The sequence below is a fragment of the Drosophila navojoa genome, chromosome X, assembly GCF_054131105.1.
Source record: "Drosophila navojoa isolate 15081-1374.11 chromosome X, UAZ_NAV_1.0, whole genome shotgun sequence".
NCBI classification, from domain to species: domain Eukaryota; kingdom Metazoa; phylum Arthropoda; class Insecta; order Diptera; family Drosophilidae; genus Drosophila; species Drosophila navojoa.
Genome location: NC_142895.1, coordinates 6301628 through 6311299, shown reverse-complemented (window position 1 = coordinate 6311299; position 9672 = coordinate 6301628).

Genomic DNA, 9672 nt, shown 5'->3' with positions numbered 1-9672 from the left:
TTTCGATTTCCTTCACAGCTCATTTGTATTTGTATGCATATAGACGTCTGCTCCTAGCTGCCCCTCTCTCGCTCTCTCTTACACTCACTCTTGCTTGCTTCCTCTCCAGCTCTCTCTCTCTCTCTCTCTCTCAGTGCCTTGTTGCGTGCCTTCTGCTCTTATGATTCAGAAGGCTTGCCATATGCCATCGACATATGCTCAATCCTTCCGGCAGCACACACACACACACACACACACACACACACACATCCATTTACATTTACAGATGTGCGTGTGTCCCTATGCAGTTGCAACTCTTGTGTTGCCCCAAAAAATTTGTCTGCTATTTTGCATTTGTTGCACTGCTGCTGCTGCTCCTGCTGCTCCTGCTGCTGCTGCTACTGTTTTTGCCTCTTGCGCTTTGTATATCTTTTATTTTAGTTTGTATTTTTCTCTTCTTTTTTTTGTAGTCTTCTTTTTCTTTTTGTCAATTTCACGCTCTATTTGTGAGGTTTGCCATTTGCCTTTGCCTTTTGTTTGATTTAGTTTTTGTTTTTGTTTTGTTTTTTGTTATTTTGTTTTTTGTTTTTGTTGGCTTGTTTGCTCACTCGTTTTTGTTTTCGGTCCAATCTTTGATATTTTTGTACTTTTGACCAATTTGCGGCACACAATGCAAACAAACAAGCACTAAAACACACACACACACACAGACAGAGGCGCATGAGTGTGGGCCACATGATTGGCAGCTTTTCAATATGGCGCTAATTGAGTTTTTAATTGTTTGACTTTACACTTTTTGGCCCTTTTGTTTAAACGTGTCATTGGATTTGCAAGCGTCACACTTTGTTGAATGCTAGCAGTTGTTGTTGTTGTTGTTGTTGTTGTTGCTGCTGCTGCTGTGACAAATATTTTTCCTACTGTTTATTCACTTTTTTCATTATTTTCATTAGTGTTGTTACTTTTCATTTGTGCTGCCATTATCATTGTCATTAACACAAGCATTAGCTGTGAAAGCTTTATGCCCTCGCCTGGATGCATATATCGAGCTGCATTCGGCTGCTTATCAACCAGGGATTGAGCTGCCTCTCATATCGAAAGTAGGCATAGTTAACCCACATAGAAACTACCTAATCACAGTCCTCAGAACTTATTCCTTCGATTAAACTAATTTCTCTCCCTTTCCATCATCATTATTATATTTATTTATATATTACATCTAATTTGTATTATATTAAATTCTATTTTATTCTCGCGTCGATTTCAGAAGAGTTTCATTAAGATTGTACGTCTAGAAATTAAATTATTCAACAAATAAATTCTTATATGCCCAACACTGCAGCGCAGCCCAAGCCCGGTCGCCTGTGTGTGTAAGTGTGTGTTTGAGTGCGCGAATTATTATTGAAATATCATTTGCTCGAAGGGTTCAGGTGATCTCGTAGTCGAGCAGACTCGATTGGAGCTTTCTTACTTGTTTTTGAATATATTTTATTTATTATTTTTATTTTAAATGTATATTCATATGCAATTTACAGAGTATATATAATGTAGCAATTACATCATGTCAATATCGGCATTGCGTAGATTTTCTGCGTAATAAGAAATAAGCATTCTGGGGACATGCTTTTTTAAATCTTCGTTGGGTATCAGTTCAGGGCGTTTTCGGTTATGGAATTTTACCACAAAAATTAGTTTCTGGTCTTGTTTTACACAAGTCATAATACACTCCGGCTTGAGACCACTTTGGAAACCGTTGTTTTCCGTTGGGACGATCTTGTTGTGCTTTTCTAAAGACCGTCTCAACACTTTTGCTGCTAAATCTTTCTTTTTTTGATTGGCAATACGACGCTGATCTACCTCCCATTTGCAGAGACGCCCCTGCAAACAAGAATCAAGAGCTGGCGCATTGACACTAAAAGGAAAACTTACAGCTGAACGTCTGCGTGGCACGCCGGCCGACTGTCCTGCAGTCGATGGAGTCGGGGTAGCGGTGCCAGCTGGAACTATGTGCATGCTTAATGTGTATGCTTAATATGTATAATGACTAAATGAATAAATATGAATTAATGTAAATATCTAAATTCAACACTTACGTTGCGAATTGTTATCGGGAGAAGCCATCGTGCAGTTGAGCGACTGTCCCGCAGTCGATGGAGTCGGGGTAGCGGTGCCAGCTGAAACTATGTGTGTATATGTATGTATAATGACGAAATGAATAAATATGAATGAATGTAAATATCTAAATTCAACACTTACGTTGCGAATTCTCGGCGGGAGAAGCCATCCTGTAGTTGAGCTAAATTAATTCACATTCAGTTAATATTGAATTATGAAAAAAAGTGAATAAATAAATAAAAAAAAAAAAATAAAAAAAAATTACCAATTGAATTTCCGTATTTCGTCTGTCTAGTCAAACGTAAGACTGATGATTTTTACAATATGTTTAAATCTACATCAAGATATTTGACAGCAAACACGCGGACTACTAGATTGCTTGATGCTGAGCATAGTTTGCAAATAACTGTAAAGTGTGTGTAAAAGTGTCTGTCCCACTCATCTTGGAGGGTTCAGGGTTGTTTGTTTTTGTTATATTTTTTTTGTTTATATTTTCTTATTTATTTATATAAAATTAATATTTAGTACATTATTATATTCAATTCATCACAATTCCCATAATCATTATTATATTTATTTTTTTTTTATATTTTTTTACATTTTATTTTTATTATATTTATATATATATTTTATTCAATTTTCCATCATTCCCAATATCATTTTTATTCTTAGTTTTTTCACTTATATTACATATAGTTTTTTTCCTATATATTTATATTTATCATATTCAATATTTATTATTATTTTATGTTTGCTTATAATTTACCGTCTTCATTTTGTTATTCATCATATTTCTTGTTTTTCTTGTTATTACTCTTATTGCTGTTAACACGTCCCAGCGCTCGCGCATCAAAATTTATAATTTGATCCCATTGAGCTACAACGACAACAGCTTCAAGTGCAATCGAAACGCTTGCCCTTTCGTCTCGCTCTCGCTCGCTCTCCTCGCTCGCGCTGTCCCTTTCACTCTCCCCTGCTGTGCAGTGGCTCGACAAAACTTGTTTTAATGGCCCTGGCATCAGGCATCGGGCATCAGGCATCAGCTATAATGGCAGCCTCCATTGTCCAGACGACAAACTCCAGACACCAGAGCCAGAGCCAGAGCCAGTGCCAGAGCCAGGGCCAGAGCCCCGATTCAGGGCTCAGGGATCGATTGGGGCTCCGTTATTGCCAGCTTTGCACAGAACGTCAGTCAAGTTGAAATAATTTTAATTTAGTTGCTGGCAAACTATAAACAGGCTCTCGCCCAGCCTCTGGCCCCCGTCGCTTATCCATCGAGCAAGGCAGCGCGTACTCTAAAGGGGTCCTGTTCCCGGTCCCGGTCCCGGTCCTTGGCCCCGGGCAGTGTTGTCGTCTTTCGTCAGCACTTTCCATTGATAAGCGACACGCATTTGGGCCCGAAACCAAAGCAGCCCCAACTTGGCTCGGGACGAATGATTGCGGCTGAAGGGTGACGATGGCGATAGACGTTCAAGCCGAGCATCATGATGGGGGATAAGGCCCCAGTAAGGATGCCGGCCAGAGTGGGGGACGGACGAGGCGGCCGCGTCATGTAACGATTAATTCAAAGTAAGTCGAATGTGCCAGCAATTTTAGCATAACAACAACAACAACAACAACAACAATAATAACAAACTGATTGATACACTGCACACAATTTTAATTGGAATTTAGTCAGTGGAGCAAGTGCTTCGGCTGCATGTGAAGGAAAGCCATATAGGAGCATATCGAGTATGCCGCTATATGTAAATTCCAATGAAACGTAGCTTATGAGCTCGTTTGCCTCTAATGAACAGAGTATTTGAGCTAATTTGCCAATTTCTATACAATTAGTTCTTTGTCGAAACACAAATACTCTAGCCGTGGAGTGGAATAAGCTAAGATAGCTTATTTATCTAGCATAGATGTGAGTATGACAGTATAAGAGTATAACAGTATAATAGTATTACAATACAATAGTATATCAGTATAACAGTACACAAGCAAGATAGTATAACAGCATAATAGTATACCAGTATAACAGTATAAGAATATGATGGTATAAGACTATAACAGAATAGCAGTATACGAGTATAACAGTATAAAAGTATAATAATATAGCAGTATTAGAGTATGAAAGTATGTCAGTAGAACAGTATAGCAGTATAATAGTATATCGGTATAACAGTGTATCAGTATAACAGTATACGAGTAAGATAGTTTACCAGAATAACAGCATAATAGTATACCAATATAACAGTAAGGTTATAACAGAATAGCAGTATACGAGTATAACAGTATGAGAGCATAATCATATAGCATTATTAGAGTATAATAGTATGTCAGTATTAGAGTATAGTAGTATATCAGTATAACAGAATATCAGTATAATAATATACGAGTAAGATAGTATACCAGAATAACAGCATAATAGTATACCAATATAACAGTATAATAGTATGATAGTATAAGGCTATAACAGAGTAGCAGTATACGAGTATAACAGTATGAGAGCATAATAATATAGCATTATTAGAGTATAATAGTATATCAGTATTCGAGTATAGTAGTATATCAGTATAACAATATATCAGTATAACAGTGTATGAGTAAGATAGTTTACCAGAATAACAGCATAATAGTATACCAATATAACAGTATAATAGTATGATAGTATAAGACGAGTAAAGCAGTATAATAGTATAATAATATAGCAGTATAAGCAGTATAATAATATAATGCCAGTCGGATAAGTACTATAGATCTCTGCTTTAGCAATGCTCAAATCCGCAAATGTCAATGAGAAAGTCATCTATAATAGAAGAGAGTTTGAATTCCCGCAGTAAGCCCCCTAAGCTGCGCAGTAAGCAGAGCGTGTCTGTGTGTGTGTGTGCATCACACTCCGTGCTGTCCGTCTTGTCTGCTTTGTATGATAGAGCAAATAGCATAGCTCTTGGCATTGTTCAGGGTATCAGTTAGTCGAGCACTCCCTCTTTGAGCACTCTTGTTCGCTTTGCTATATGTGTATGTATCTTCTTTCGTTTGTTCCTCCTTTTTTTCTTGCATTGTCGCACCCCTGATGCAAAAAAAAAGGGGCTGCAAGTGCACGTACTCGTTGTCCTGGTGCTGTGGGGCCGCTGTCGCAGCGTCAAACCGGTTGGGAGCTCGCTCCCTGGAATTATGTAAATATATTTTCGGACAGTGGCGAGTGGGGAACTCGAAGCTGGGCACCGATACGGTGTGGTCAATGCAATATCTTAATGGTCAAAGACGCTGGCCAGGCCGGCTGACTGGCTGACTGGCTGGCCAAGGACATGCCGGCTGCCAGGATGGACGCTCATATTTCCATGTTATTTATGCGCCGGCCCGTTATTAAAAATATTTTTGCCACTGCTGATGGAAAGCTGGTCAGGGTCGCGCCATGGCTGCCGTTGCTTTTACCTGCCACACGGGCGCAGATACTGAAAGTGCGAGAGAGAGAGAGGGAGAGGGAGAGGGGGGAGAGGCTCAGATAGAGGCAGCGAAACCGCAACCTCAGCGTCACATTGATGCCACGACCCGCTATGCACCCTTGCCTCATTGCGCCACCACGCCCATTCTCAATCCCAATCCCAGTTCCCTGTCCCGCGACCCCAACCCCGCCCCCTCCCCTGCCGCCAGCCAGTGGCTGCAGTGCAACATTATACTTTCGTCTTGTTCTTTTTGAAGACTGCTTCATCGTGGTCGTTTTCTTGGTTGTTGTTTAATTTTTCAGTTGGTTTCAGTTTGGTTTTTATGCTGCCTCCATGCAGCCCTTCGGGCTCGCTCCCCGCACACTCTGCCTCTGCCTCTGCCTCTCTCCCTCTTCCTGGCCCTCTCGCTGTATCTCTGCCGTGCTATCCTTGCTGCTCCTTGTTGTTGTTATTGAAGTGGTTTTAAATTTCCAGACCGATACTTTAATCCAAGCTGGCGAACGGCTCTTGCTGCCCCGATTTAGCTTACTTTTATCGAGGCTCCTACCATATCGGTTTATGCCTCTTCATTCTGTTTCGTTATATTGTTGCTGTGCATCGTCTGCTCTTTCTTTCGTCTGTTTTGCTTCTTCTCTTTTCTTTTTATTTTTTATTTTTTGCATTGAATGCACCCTTCAAATATATATATATACATTTTTAATATAGCTAAGAATAATGAAAAATATTCGCCTGCCTTGCACTACTCTATTCTCTCTCTCTCTCGCTCTCTCTAAGCAGACGTATTTTTATCCCCAAGCTGAAATCAAAGAAGTTTCGTTGTCATTTGCTTGGCGTATCTACATCCCTCACTCTCTCTCTTCCTTTTTTCTCCCTCTTTTGCTTACTGATTATTTTAGTTCATGAAAAATATTCGCATAATCCTTGACCAGGCTTATTGCTATGACCTGGTTCATTGCTGTAGCCCTGTCAGCATTTACCTGCCGCGATGCCTCAGCTGAAGGTCTTCCACTTTTTTCCCTTTTTTTTCGAAATGCGAAGGACTTAAGGTCATATTCTAAAAGAAGTATTTGTATATAAATAGTTTCTGTATCTGTATTAAGCTAGTCTTTTTATGCTCATCCCCCGAGTGCTATGCATATATTGGGTTTGTGCAATGCTCGTCCGTTCGTCCCTCCCTCTGTCCGTCGGTCAGTTTGAGCTGTTGAAAATAGTGTTACTTGTTTACTCTTGGTTCTTAGGTCGACCTTAAGCACACAGTAGTGCACTGGGTTAGAGCTCTTCACGCCATCGATGATATTATCGATATAATCGATATATGCTTTGGGGATGGGCGATAGTATCGATTGACATTTTTATTGTAGATAGATGAATTGTGCTCCATGTGGATCATTTCTTTGCTCTTCGTTTTTCATTTGGTTCACTTTCCCTTGGCTCTCTTCCGTTTACTTTGCTTTAGTTATATTTTCTTCACCCATTTTCTCTTCCCTATACTTTTTGCTATTCACTTACGATTCCTTGCTTTCTTGGATCCCTTATTGTAGATAGATAGAGATATGTATATTATATGATATCAAGCAAGGGAAGAATTCAAGCCTTGAATTAGCTTCAGCAGCATTTTCCTTAGCTAAATAAAAAATATCTTCGCAAATCAGGAGATTCCTTTGTATCCATTTGCTTTGGGCTAACGAACGTTGCCTCACTCAACGAGCTTTGCCCCAGAAAGTAATTAGCCGACAGCTGAGGCTTAAGAATAACTAAAAATTATATGGATTTTATTGCTAGTATCATCAGCTACGGAGCCTTTCAGCGCTCTTCATTTAATATATACTATATCAAAGCCTTCTCGCTCCTTTTCTAAATGAATTTTTCATAAATTTCCGAGCTGATTACATTTTGGAAAAATATGCGAGTGGCAAGCCGGGTTAAGCAAGTCGTGTTAATTATAATAATATTTTCATTGTTTAATATCCTCTGGTTGCACTTTGCTTCACATGCCCAAACAAATTGCCTCCGTCTCTGTCGCTCTCTCTCTCTCACTCTCACTCTCTGGCTGTCTCTGTTTATATGCCGTGCTGGCAAATGGAATTTCATTTTTATGCATATTTACTTTTATTCGAGTTAAATAAAAATTGGATCAAAGTTGTAGCTCTCTTACACAGGCACACACACACACGCACACACACACACGCACACGCACACACACACACATACAGAGACAGCCAGTGCACACTGGTGATGCTTTTTGCATACCGGAGTCAATTTCACTTGATATCGCGCATACGCCGCGTAAGCGCTCATCGTTGCAGCTTATGCAATTTTCAAGCATAAATATTTTAAATGACTTTTACAAGGAAATTCTGTAGCCGTTCCATGTCCGTATAGCTGACTATACGGCTGCACGCTCATCCCACCTGAGCCGATATATGCATAGTTTGTGATATTGCTGCTTTTCACCACGATTTGATTGCTTCTTAATGGAAAAATTGTGCTTGCACAAAATGATGCTTAATGCGCATCGATGCTGGCACGGCATGTCAGCAGAGTCGGCCAGGTGCGAGCCATAGGAGTAATTATGTCAATATATCGGAGCGGCGTATAAATAAATATTGCGTATGCAAATGCGCGGTGAAAACTTGAAGGCGCCAGCAGCAGCAGGATGAGAGGGAGCAGCCACAGACGCGGCAACAGCAACAACAGCAACAACAGCCACATCAGAGCCGTTAAGATTAAATGCAGCGTAGTTGCCATTAACAATGATTACCTGAAAGCCGATTCCCAATAATTAAATGTGCAACAGCGCGCAATTTTTAATTGCGGCCCACAAAAAGTGCGTCAGTCAATTCGCCGCTTCGCTAGCAGTAAAACCCTCGGCCACCCTCGCCCACCCTCTTCCTCTCTCTCACACACTCTCTCGTTCTCTCTCCCTGTCCATGTCCATGTCGCTGTCGATGTTCATGTCCGGATCCATGTCCGGCCGTTGCCGGCGAGGCCTCCGACCGTTCGCATATCAAAAATGTTGATTCTGATTTTAATTTATTCATATTTATGCAAAAGGAGCAACAATTTTGCTAGCACACTTTTTGGGGCAGCTGCTCCTCCACTTATGCATCTGTGTGTGTGTGTGTGTGTGTGTGTGAGTTGATTATTATCATCTTTAATATTTAACAAGCGCGTTCTGCCGCCTCTTGAATACTGAATGCACATGCAGATCAATTCAGAATTGTCCAATTCAATAGCAGCGACATTTTTTGACCTTATAAAGTCACTTATATTCATGTAGATTGCTTTAAGATCTTTCGGTATTATGGAAATGGTTCATCTGAGAGTTCCTCTTAACTGATTATATGTATTGCAATATAGCCAAAATAGAAAGTCCATTAAATACATGTGAATTTACATTTAAAATTTCTAGACTCTAACTCTAAAAATGTAGGATTTTTAATTTTATAGCCAATTTTCAATAAAGTTTTTACTCGATAACAAATAATCGGGTGTCGTTATCGATTTAAGGCAAAATGCTCTATCTACAAGGGGGATACACGGACTTACAACAAAAATGTCAAGGCCTTAGCTCTTATATCTACCGAGATCGACGCTTTTAAACATAGAGACTGATAGACGGACAGCACTGATCAAATATTCATGTGATTTATGGAGTCTGACACGCCTCTTTCTGTCTGCTACATACACTTTGACAAAACTAATATACCCTAATTTCCCACTTCAATGTGTATAGGGTATAACTAGGTACTAGAATTATCCAAGACTCGACTTCGCAATATGCTTCAGCGCAGGCGGCTGCAATTATTGTAGCTGGTCCCTTGGATAACCGTATTTGCCTATGGAATTTCCATAATTTGTATTTGTTTTTTGAAATTAGAAACTGTTCCCCACTCTCACTCGCTCACTCACTCACTCACTCACTGCGCTGATGTTGAAGTGAATGATTATGTCTAGGCTGTCGCTTGATAAAAGCCACAACAACAACAATAGCAACAGCAGAGCGCGAGAGAAACTTGCAACAGCGATAACAATGAGCTTTAGCTTCCGGCTGACAGATTGTCGGTGTAGGTTTTCTTGAATGCCATAAGAAGGCTTCAGCATCGGCTGCTGCTGCTGCTGCTGCTGTTCAGCCTGAACCCAATTATGA